This window comes from Macaca mulatta, chromosome 17 (genome assembly GCF_049350105.2).
Source record: "Macaca mulatta isolate MMU2019108-1 chromosome 17, T2T-MMU8v2.0, whole genome shotgun sequence".
In the NCBI taxonomy this organism is placed as follows: Eukaryota; Metazoa; Chordata; class Mammalia; order Primates; family Cercopithecidae; genus Macaca; species Macaca mulatta.
This window is the reverse complement of record NC_133422.1, coordinates 10,687,970-10,700,070: the sequence shown is the minus strand read 5'-3', so window position 1 is coordinate 10,700,070 and position 12,101 is coordinate 10,687,970. Positions and strand designations below refer to the sequence as shown.

The window sequence follows — 12,101 nt, the reverse complement described above, 5'->3', positions numbered from 1 at the left end:
TCTTGATTTCCTATCCTAAGAATTGAGGGAACAGAACACACCAAAGATAAAGAAATGTAGACTAGGTAGAACCCCTGTGCTCACAGACAGTCTGAGGGAAATGCAAGGGCTCAGGAGGCTGACCTAGCTGAGAAATCTGAGAAGGAATCAGCGTGTATGGGGGAGTCAGGAACAACAATGGACCCATGGACGCCAGGGTGATACCCCAACTCAGGGAGAAGCTCAGTCCACCCTCCTGCTGCTTGTCTGGCTACATTACATGGGTTGGCTGAAGTGGTAAACTGCGAGGCTACCTGCACGACACTGTTCCCCGGACACACAGCCTTGGCTCAGTAAGGAAGAACATTGCCATCGTGACAAAAAGCTGCAGAAACTCAACATCAGGTGCATGTCATCTCAACCTTAGAAAACCACCTAAAACTCAGTCATGCTGCTTAAATGCTTTTTAGATGAGAATCTGACCGAGCACTGACTATGTGAAGGAATGCTTTCAGCTTCCTGCTTATGTGAGCAAGTTTGGAATTTTATTCTGACTCTCCCTCAATAAAAGGGGCAAAATTAGAGCTCATCCCCAACATAGCTTTGTTCCAGGCAGACATCGGGGGAGAATCTCAAATCCGAAAACTTAGAGATAGGCTCCTTTTGTATGTTTTGTGTTTTTGTAACACCCTGTATGGAGACTGCGTGCAAAATGAATGATGTTCTTTCACACATGTGCACTCATTTGTGCTTCATACAAACTGTGAAATAAATAGAAAACATGCCCTTATATCCCTTTTAAGTGGAAACTGAGGCTCAGCAAAGTGAGTGACTTGCCTAAGGTCACCAGCTGGTGTGTTCTGGAGCGCACATGAATCCGGCTTCCTGATGCCTAAGCCTACAGAACTCACTTGTTCCTTCACAGTGGAGATCCCTGCTCAACCTTTAGCTACATCCACTCCCGATTCATCCACTTGTCTGGAGAACAGGACCATAACCATAGCTGCATTCACCAAGCCACTGAGGAACACCTTGAGAGAAAAAACCCTGCAGGAGAAGAGGAAGCCAGACGGGTCCTGCGTGGCTCTGTGGTCAGAGGCAGGCGAGCTCCTCCACATGGCCTGGCAGTGGACACCAGGTTTGTCCTCAGGCCAGCATCTCAGCAGACTGATTATTTAGCCAAACCCTCTGAGAGATGTGAGCACACAGAGAGGGGATCCTGGTGCCCCATGCAGGGTGTAAGACAAGAGAGTGGTGAGGAACTTCTCCGATTTCAGGCACATCAGGAGTTCAAGGGTCTCAGGTGTGGTGCTGGAGATTGGCGGAGGTGGGGGTGGCATCAGTGTGAGGCTGTGGGACTCAAAGACACCGCAGCAGTGCCTGGAGGCCAGCCGTGGGCCCCATATACTCACCACCCAGACACGATGAAGCCCTTTGCCATCCTGGGATACTCATCTTGTGGTTTGCAGATCTTCGCAAGAATGGGTGGATTCCATGAGAGGAAACAAGCAAAGGTGCTGAGTTTTGGGTCTAGTTCGGTGCCCAGTGAAAGGGAGGCAGCACCCATAAGAAGGGAGAGAAGGAGGGAGCCGAGAGTGAAGCTTCCAGGGCTTTGCACAAATGCAGCAAGGACTTTGGACCTTGAAGCTGTAGAAGCACAAGTTCGAGGCAATCCTATCTTAAAAATTCAGGGATGTTCCTGATGAGTGATTACCCTGATAATGAAATGAAGGCCTGGAAGGTTTCAGGGCTTGTCTCAATCGTCTAATCTCAAGCCAGGATTCTTTTTATTTCTATCATGATTTTACATGTTACACCAGACCACTCAGCTCAGTGAGAATTCCCCAGCTGTTTCAGGGTGACAGCCTGACATTCACGTGATAAACATCCAGCTCTCCCCACCCCTTTCTAGCCCAGCTCACTTTATCCTAAATGCCAGTTTCTGCCTGTCCTGCGGATGTTTACTGAGTCTAAAGGAATGCTCATTTTCTAAAGGTTTGCTCCTGTTACACGTGAAATGACAGGTCTTTGCAAATTCATCTCTAGCTTATTGATTCTGACAGCGTGCTCTAAGGCGCATGGCGTGAGCATGGACTTCCTGTGAGGAGACCACCCAGGAATGACGGTGATGTTCTCAAGCTGTGTCTTCCTGGCCAGCGCAGGAAGGCGCTGGGCACTTCGCTGATAACAGGCGGCAGGCTGTCCATTCATTCATTGGCAGCTAATCCTGCTGCTGAGATCCGAGCTCTAGATTTGTAATGACTTCAGGTCATGGGGCTATTGGCCTCTTTTAAGCACCTTTGAAAAAATGTAGGATGGAGACAAAGTTCAAATCAACCTGCAAAGTGGAAATGTCACAGCGGCCATTCATGACTTCCTTCTGCACAGGCTGATGAATAGACTATGTGGCTAGCTCTGAGCTGCATGCTTGGAATTTGCTGGCGAGCAAGATTACACATAGTCTGTCCTATAGACTGAAATGCAGGAGGCAGACCAGGCAACTGTTACACTGAAGCATCCAGCAGCCATGCAGCACGGTGGCCCAGGCACTCACAGAGAGGCAGGCGGCCCAGGCAGCCCGAATGCACATACCATTAGCTTGGGTGAGAAAAGTCGAGGGTGCCAGCATAGCAGCAGGCCAGCAATGGGTTGTTAGTGATGTCAAGGTTGTGAAGAAGCTGGTTCTCTGAGAATTGTACTTCAAGAATTTTACTTGTACTTCAACCCAGACTCCTGAGAACTTTTCTGCAGATGACTGCAGAGGTGACCTGCATTCGAGCACTCATTTCTCCAGAACTCCCTGGCTGGGCTTCTTGAATTTCAGCTATCCTGGTGAGTCCATTTATTGTGGCAGTAAAATTCCAGATCTTAGAAACTGGCATAGCCCTACCTTTTACTAGCAGTGCGACTGTGAACAAGTCTCCTAATATCTCTGAGGCTCAAATTCCTCAATTAAAACATGAGGATAATCATAGGATTGTTAGAAGATGTATCAGTCAGGTTTCTCCAGAAAAAAAGCCAATAGGAGGAGTGTGAGTGTGTGTGTGTGTGTGTGTGTGTCTTTTACGTATATTAAGAAACTGGTTTTAAGGAATTGGCTCACAAGATTATGGGGCCTAAGGCCGGGCGCAGTGGCTCACGCCTGTAATCCCAGCACTTTGGGAGGCCAAGGCAGGCAGATCACCTGAGGTCAGGAGTTCAAGACCAGCCTGACCACCATGGTGAAACCTGGTCTCTACCAAAAATACAAAATCAGCTGGGTGTGGTGGCACACGCCTGTAATCCCAGCTATTTGGGAGACTGAGGAAGTAATATCGCTTGAACCTGGGAGGCGGAGGTTGCAGTGAGCCTGGGCAACAAGAGCAAAACTCCATCTCAAAAAAAAAAGAGAGAGAAAAGATCATGGGGCCTAGCAAGTCTGCAGTCTGTAGGGCAGGCCTGCACGCTGGAAATTCAGGCAGAGCTGATACTGCAGCCTGGAGGGGGCATTTCTTCTCCTATGGGAACGTTGGGTTTTGCTCATAAGGCCTTTCAACTGATGGCTGAAGCCCACCCTTTTAATCCCCTTTACTTAAAATCAACTGATGGTAGATGTTAACCGCATCTATAAACCACATTTTCACAGCAACACCTAGATTAATATTTGACTCCACAACTGGGTAGTAACAGCCTCGTCAAGTGAACACGTCCAACTGACCATTGCGGAAGGATGGTCGGCGCATCTCCCTTTTGGGAGAGACATTTCGATGAGCAAAACACTCAGCTCAGTCCTTGGCATGGAGAGTGCTCAATACATTGAAGCGATTTTTATTTTTAATGTATTCAAAACTATTTGAGAGCCAGATGAGGTGATGCCTGTAATCCCAGCTCCTCCAGAGATTGAGGTTAAAGGATGGTTTGAAGCCAGGAGTTTGAGGCCAGCCTGGGCAACATAGCAAGACCCTCTCTCTGAAAATGTGAAAAAAACTGAGCATCTGCTATGATCAGCTAAAGTACATCTAATTGCTCATGACCATGAGCGAGATTGATAACACACTCCCAACCTACCTAGCTTACATCTCTAGTCTCAATGCCCAGTCCCCTCTAAGCCAGCCCGTGACCATTTGTGTCTCCAAACGCCTTCTCTCTGGGCTGGCTGGAGAGTATCTCTTCATCACAAACTTTGCTGCCACAGATAAGTGTCAATAAAGAATTCCGTGTCTCCTGCCAGGAAAATGCTCATCTTTATTCAGACACTTCAGTGAGTTCAGGCCCACCCTCTATCTATTAGAACCAAGATAAATGTTTTTATTTTTAACCAAGACTTTTACTAGCATTCTCATGGGACCTAATTCCTCAATTCCCTTAAATGACAGCTGATGCCTTTCTCGTCCTGTCTAGTGAAATTCTTTTTTCCCTGGTATTTTCTATGCTACAGAAACTTCTGGCTGATGGAGGAGAGGGGTAGGGACCAGAGAAGCTGAGGTAGGTCAAACCACAGGTATAACCGAAGCTATTTTACTTCTGGATTTGCCTTTAATAGGACTTTGAGGACCATTTTAAAAGAAATGCATCTGAAACAACAGGCGTAATCATGGTGCCACAAGTTTGTTCATGGAGTTTCTCTCCTTCTCTATGTTTTCATCTAGAACCCAAAGACATTCTTGGGGAACAAATGATGCCTGCCCTTATTCTATATTGTTTCCGCGTGGTTAAGATCAGATACAAGTTACACCTGTGAGAATCTGTCCTAAAGGAAAGATGCAGAGAGGCTGCCCACAGGAGGGACACCATGCTGCTTTTGGGAGAGGGTCTACATCACTGTGGTTAAGGATGTAGGCCTTGGCATCAGATTGCAAATTCAAATCCTGCCTCTGCTGCTTACTGGCCAAGTGACTTGGGCAAGTTACTTAACCTCTCTTTTCGTGCTTCCATTTCTTTATCTGTAAAGTGGATTACTCTGGAATTGAAAGTTATCTAAATATGAAATACTTGGCACATATTAAGCACTTAGTTTAATTAAATTATTGGTGTTATTATTATTGTAAGTGGTAGAACCCAACTCAAGCAAACCTAAAGAAAATGGAAACTTATTAGAAAAACAATGTGTCATTTTACAGAGGCAAGGAATTAGCCTTTCTCATTGTAGCTTTGATTTGCATTTCTCTGATGTTTAGTGGTGTTGATTATTTTTTCATATGACTTTTGGCCATTTGTATGTCTTCTTTGGAGAAATGTCTATTCAAGTCCTTTGCATGATTCCCTTTATATGAGATATCTAAAATAGTCAAACTCATGGCAACAGAAAGTAGAAGAGTAGTTCTCAAGGGCTGGGGGGAGTGGGAATGGAGAGTTGACTTTCAATGGGTATAAAGTGTCAGCTATGCGAGATGAAGAAGTTCTAGAAATCTGCTGTACACAGCACTGTGTCTACAGTTAACAATACTGTATTGTGCACTTAAAATCGTTAAGAGGATAGATCTCATGGCAGGTGCTCTTGCCACAGATAAATAAATACATAGAAAAAGACAGCCCTTTTCATTGGACATTATGGCTAAATTGCTGTGGGAGATGACTCACAACAAAAGTAAAAACAGGGAAAACCCTGTGCATATTCTACAGAAAAGTTGATCCCAAAATACTATATGTATATATCTGTTTCAGATAGGACATGGAGAAAGACACAAGGAAGCTGATTCACTAAGGAAGCAAAATAAAAAATGAACATGATCTGATTGCAGCCAGGGAAGCCTTGTCATCATTAATTAGAGAATTTTAGAACATGCAGTTAGGAATGCTTGAAAACAAGTCACCACCAAGGGGATAGAAAGAATCCAGGAAAGGTATTAAGTTGGGGGTATGCCTTGTGAGTGGGAGACCGAGAATGTTCTCTCTCGGGAAGCCAAAGGGCTGCCTGACAAGAGTCTGGTCCTAACTCAGTACTAAGATCTGGAGAAACCGGATGGGTCTAAGGTGGTCCTAACTCAGGACCAAGATCTGGAGCAACCAGATGGGTGTAAGTCTCCCCACAACCCGCACAGCCCCACTGAGCAATCAGGAACTCAGGCTTGGTCTGGAGAATAGACCCAAGAGTAGCACAAAGTAATGAAACTGGAGACAACGTTAAAACATGCTCTGTATGCAAGACTGAGGCAGCTGAGCCTGGCCATCCAGCTGCACTTTGTAATTTGTCTTCCCACACAGTCTCTACTCAGGATTTTACATTCTGCCTCAACTCTCAGCAACTGACCCAGCACACACCATAGAAATATATTAGAGAGAAGCAAGCTTTTGCTTTTAAATTAAAGTACAGAAACTCAATTTACAGAGAAATCACTGAATACCTGTAGTGTGGCAGAGGACCTACCAATTGTTTTTTTTTTTTTTTTTGGGAGGGGAAAGGGAGGGCCTGCTATGATCTGAAAAACATCTGAATGTTTTCCCCCCAAATTCATGTTGAAACTTAATCCCCAAGTATTAAGAGGTGAGTATTAAGTATTAAGAGGTGAGGTCTTTTGGAGGTGATTAGATCGAGGGCTCCATCCTCATGCATGGGATGAATGCCTTTATTCATAGCTTGAGAGAACCTATTTGCCCCTTTTCTCCCATCCTGTGAGTACACATAGGAGGCACCGACTATGAGGAACCCTCCTCATCATACATGAATCTTCTGGTACCTTGATCTTGGACTTCCCAGCCTCCAGAACTGTGGACAACAAATTCTGCTGTTTGTAAGTTACCCAACCCAAGATATTTTGTTCTAGTCTGAATGGAACAAGACAGGGTTTTTTGTTGTTGTTTTGTTTTTTATTTTTCATTTGTGTTTTGTTTTTAGGGGGCTTGTTTCAGTGCTATCTGGATAGCAGGAATAAAATAATAATAATTTGATTGACATGTATTTATTGAGTGTCTTTGATATACCAGGCAATCTTCTTGTAGCTGAGGATATATAGCACTGAACAAACAGACAAGGTTGTGTGACCTCAACAAGCTTGCTTCTGAGAGCCTCTGCACAGCAAAAAAAAAAAAACAAAAACAAACAAAAAAAACTACCAACAGAGTAAACAGATAAACTGCAGAATGGGAGAAAATATTTCTAAACTATGCATCCAACAAAGGATTAGTATCCAGAAACTATAAGAAACTTAAACAAATCAATAAGCTAATTTGGTTATAAAGTGGGCAAAGTACATGAAAAGACAATTCTCAAAAGAAGACATACATGCGACCAACAAACATACGAAAAACCGCTCAACATCACAAATCATCAGAGGATGATTAGACACAAAACCACAATGAGATACCACCTCACAGCAGTCAGAATGGCTATTGTTAAAAAGTCAAAAATTAACTGTTTTATTTTTTGAGGCTGTTAAGGGAATAACTTAAACACTATTGGTGGGAATGTAACTTATTTCAGCCCCTGTGGAAGGTGGTTTGGAGATTCCTCAAAGAATTAAAAATAGAATTATCATTGAACCCAGCAATCTCATGACTAAGTATATACTTCCCCCCCAAAAAAATCCTTCTAACCAAAAAGACATTTGCACTCATATGTTCATCGCACTACTGTTCACAATAGCAAAAACATGGGATCAACTCAGGTGCCCATCACTGGTGGACTGGATAAAGAAAATGTGGTACATATACACCATGGAATACTACACAGTCATAAAAAAGGATGAAATCATGTCCTTTGCAGCAACATGGATGCAGCTGGAGACCATTATCCTAAGCAAATTAGTGCAGAAACAGGAAACCAAATACCACATGTTTTCACTTATAAGTGAGAGTTAAACATTGAGTACACAGGGACACAAAGATGGGAACAATAAACGTGGGGGATCCCAAAAGGGGGGAAAGAGTGGGTCAAGGGTTGAAAAGCTGCCTATCGGGTACTATGTTCACTACTTGGGTGACAGGATCATTAGAAGCCCAAACCTCAGCATCATGCAATACACCCATGTAACAAACCTGCACAGGTGCCCCCCGAATCTAACATTTAAAAAATCAAAACCAAATAAATAAAAATAAATTCACCTTTTGAAAAAAGGCTTACTTTCTAGCTGGGAAAGATCGACAAAAACCAAAATAAGTATGATATGTATGATTTTAGAAAGTTGTAGTCTATGAACAAAAGAAAAGAGAATGAAAACCAATAGTGTTACTGGGGATGGGTTATGCAATTTTAAGAACAGATGTCAGGCAACCCTTTGCCAAGAGGGTGACATTGCAGTCAATACCTAAAGGAAGTGAGGGAGTGAGTTAATCACGTGTCTGGAGATAGAATTTCCCAGACAGAGAGAAACAGGAGGTGCAAAGGCCCTCAGGTAGAACTTACTTGGTGCATTGAGGCACAACAAGGAGGCTAATGAAGGTGGGCAGGTTTAGCAAGGGGATAACAGAGGAGATAAGGTGGAGGTGGAGTGCAGATAATGTAGCATCTGGCTATTCAATACCAGGGTCTTGGACCAGCAGCAGCAGCAGAGTGCTTGATAGAAATGCAGAATCTTGGGTTCTATCCCAGACCACTGAGTCAGAGCTGCACTTTCACAACATCCTCAGTAGCTCACATGCACATTACAGTTTATAAAGTGCTGCTGTCGGGCTTGAGCATCCCACTGTTGGGCCTCAGCTATTAACTTTGTGCAATAACATCGGATATCTTCAGAGGCTTCCAAACATTGGAAGAGTGTAATCTGACTTACGTTTTAACAGGATCGCCCTGGCTGATGGGGGCAAGAGTGGAAACCCAGAGCCAGTTGGAAGTTTCAATCACCTGGTAAGAGACAAGGACTGAGGTTAACAGGTGGTGGTGAGAAGTGACTGGGTTTAGATATACGGAAGGCGGTGGTGCGAAGTGACTGGGTTTAGATATACGGAAGGTGGTGGTGCGAAGTGCCGGGGTTTAGATATACGGAAGGTGGTGGTGCGAAGTGACTGGGTTTAGATATACAGAAGGTGGTGGTGCGAAGTGACTGGGTTTAGATATACGGAAGGTGGTGGTGCGAAGTGCCGGGGTTTAGATACACGGAAGGTGGTGGTGCGAAGTGACTGGGTTTAGATATACGGAAGGTAGAACTGACAGGACTTGCTGATGGATTGGATGTGGGATGTGAGAAAAAGGGAAGATTCCAGGGTGACTCCTAGGTTTCAGACCTAGTTACATTAATGAAGCATTTACTATGCGCCAGACACAGTACCTTTTCCTCCACCACCTCATTTAATGCTTACAATGACCCTCTGAGAACCACTATTATTAATCCCAGAAAGGCTAACTCACAGAGCTAGTCCATGAAGAAGCCAAGTTATGAACCCAAGTGTGCTGCTTCCAGAGTCCAAGCTACCCCACTGCTCAAGGCTTACTTCCCTTCCAGCCCCCTTAGCTAGACACACTCTGAAATGAAGAGTGTGAGCAGTAGAGCTGGCTATGGCTCCACAGTATACCACCTGTGTGACCCCCAGTAAGCTACTCAACTTCTGTGAGCCTCAGTTCCTCATCTGTAAAATGGGTCTATTAATGCTCCATAGGCTTTTTGCAGGATGAAGCAAGATACTGAATCCAGAGCAGTAGGCTGAGCCTGTTGTCCGTTTCCAAGCTGCCCTAAGGCTTTTTGCCCACTGCATTATATTAATTTTTTTTATATCTCACACACATACATGTGTGCACAAAGAACTCAAACCAGATCATGGTCTATCAAAAGAGAAATGACAAAACGACAGAAGTGAAGCCACAGAAATGGGAAAAGGGACTAAGAAGCAGAGACGGCAACCCTGAGCAAAAGAGCCAGGAGGAGACGAAGGATGGGGAGGCAGCCAGCGGGAAGGTGAGGAGAGGGACCACAGAACCCAAGGGGCAGACGGCATCGAGGGCAGACACCTACTAGTGAAACGTTAGCATTTCCAGCCTTAACAAGGCCTTTCTCGTTGTGTATGGCTTTTTCTTCCTGTTCTAAAAGTCCTTGTAGAACAGGAATACTTCTTCTCTATGCATTTTGCAACTCTGACCCCCTAGCAATTATATAAAGAAGGGCTATAGTGCCGTTCGACAGGGTTTTTTTTTTTTTTCTCCCAACAAAGATTTAAAATGACGACATCTGCCCAAATACTCAGTCTCCTACTTGTCTCCATCAAGACCCATTTGCTGGCAGCTTTGAGACTGAAACTCTCAAGGGAGAGGGTGAATCATCCCTTCACACGGGTGCTTGTCTTCCTCTCACAATCATGAATTCCCACAGAGATGCCGGGAACTTGTGGCTAAGGGCAGACGCTGAGGCTAAAATTGAACATGGGTGCAATGGAGCTGTGTTTAAAAGAGACATAAGAAAACGAGGAGTCGTCCTTGTCCTGCTCTGTGGTTAATGAGTTGACAACACTCTGCTGATGGAGGGACGGTGACTTCAGGCAGGAAGGGTGAGGGAAGGACTGGGCTCTGGGCTGTGCCACTGTCCACCCATCGGCATTGCTGCCTGGATGACTGGGGGACAGATCCCCTGGGGTGGAGGCTGGCTGCTGGGAATTATCCACTTTGGCTTACAAATGAATTCACTAGGAAGATAGCCATTAGTGCAAAGTATGCCTTTCTCTCAGGAAAATCACCCTACAGATCATCATGATTTTAAGGTTTTCCTTTCCAGTGACCCCTTCTAGGAGTTTTCATTCTTCAAACAAATCATCAATTTATAATCATACTAAACACTATAATCATACTAAACATTATAATCATACTAAACACTAAAAGGTTGTGTTTTTTTTTTTTTTTTTGGTTCTTTCCTTCAAACCAGCAATCATCTTATGTGAATGCCCTACTGCCTAAGATCCAAATGAAGTAGAAGCACCTGCCTCCTTTTAAAACGGCCATTGTGTTCATTGCCAGGTGTCTCTCTTGCCTAAGCACAAGGTCTCCCTGTTCCACGGACTGACAGCTGCTTTGTAATATATACTACTTACGTTTGAATGCAATAGCTGGATTCTTATGTCAAGACCTATGGAAGCTTTAAGGTTTTACCCCAGCTGTGAGCTAACAGGTTTCATGGATTCTGACAGAAGACATGACACTCCTGGATCAGAGACAAAATATATTATTCACAGCACTCTCACTTACTTCAGAGAGCGCTAGCATCTTTGCAGCCGGCGTCCTGCCCCGAGTCCCATGGCACAACAGGCCCAGATGAGGGCTACACACTCAGTGGGATGCACTGCAGCAGAGGAATCCAGGGTCAAGGGCCCAGCACTTTTTGAGTGAGCAGCAAACATTGCGGCAAGCAGCAGACGAGCTCTTCCCCCTCCTCCTGCGGAGTTAGCAGCTACTTAGTAGTCACGCTGTGAGCACCTGACCGACTTAGGTATCTGTGGGACTAGCTAGGAAACTGCCCAGTGTCAGGAGATAGGTAAGCCCTGCAATCAGGCAGCAAGAGTGCACAGCTGAGACCAACAGCTTCATCCATCCAGGTGGTCCTTTCCCTAATCATTCAACTGCATGAGAACTCTTTTTGGTAATGTCCATGTTACTTTGCAGACAACTGAAAATCCGGCCTGATAACCATATCTCCCAGGCAACCCATGCCTCTAACGAAAATACAGTGTTTCTCAGAAGGGGAAATTAGAATTAAATATACACCTTCATCTATTCTTCCTTCCCTCATGTTTGATCTAAACTGAGTTCATTTAGAGTCACTGAGGCCAAGAAAGGTATTTGTTTGGTAGTGGTGTCAGGAGGTGGGAAAGAAGGATAGATACATCCTATTGTTATATGTATCTCTAAGAGCAGATGACTAACAAATGTGTTACGTGGTAAGTGTGTTGGAATAACTCTCAACAACATCATTTACAAATGCTTTAAAAAATGTCATTAAGGCCAGGCATAGTAGCTCATGCCTATAATCCCGGCAGTTTGGGAGGCTGAGGCAGGAGGGTCACTTGAGGAGTTTGAGACTAGCTGAGGCAACAAAATGAGACCCCACCTTTACAAAAATTAAAATTTGCTGGGTTTAGTGGTGCATACCTGTATTCCCAGCTACTCAGGAGGCTGAGGGAGGGGAATCACTGGAGCCCAGAAGTTTGAGGTTGCAGTGAGCTATGATCACACCACTGCACTCCAGCCTGGGCAACAGAGCCAGACCCTGTTTCCAAAACAAGCAAAC

At 44.6% G+C, this 12,101-nt stretch overlaps 1 long non-coding RNA gene across 1 annotated transcript in view; it reads right to left on the bottom strand.

Annotated features, from left to right (window-relative positions):
* Positions 1-12,101, bottom strand: part of LOC144336244 (uncharacterized) — a 41,658-nt gene that overhangs the window by 24,293 nt on the left and 5,264 nt on the right. Inside the window, exon 2 of the long non-coding RNA XR_013407863.1 lies at positions 8,667-8,737. This is a non-coding gene — a long non-coding RNA (uncharacterized LOC144336244). The remainder of the gene's footprint in view (positions 1-8,666; positions 8,738-12,101) is intronic.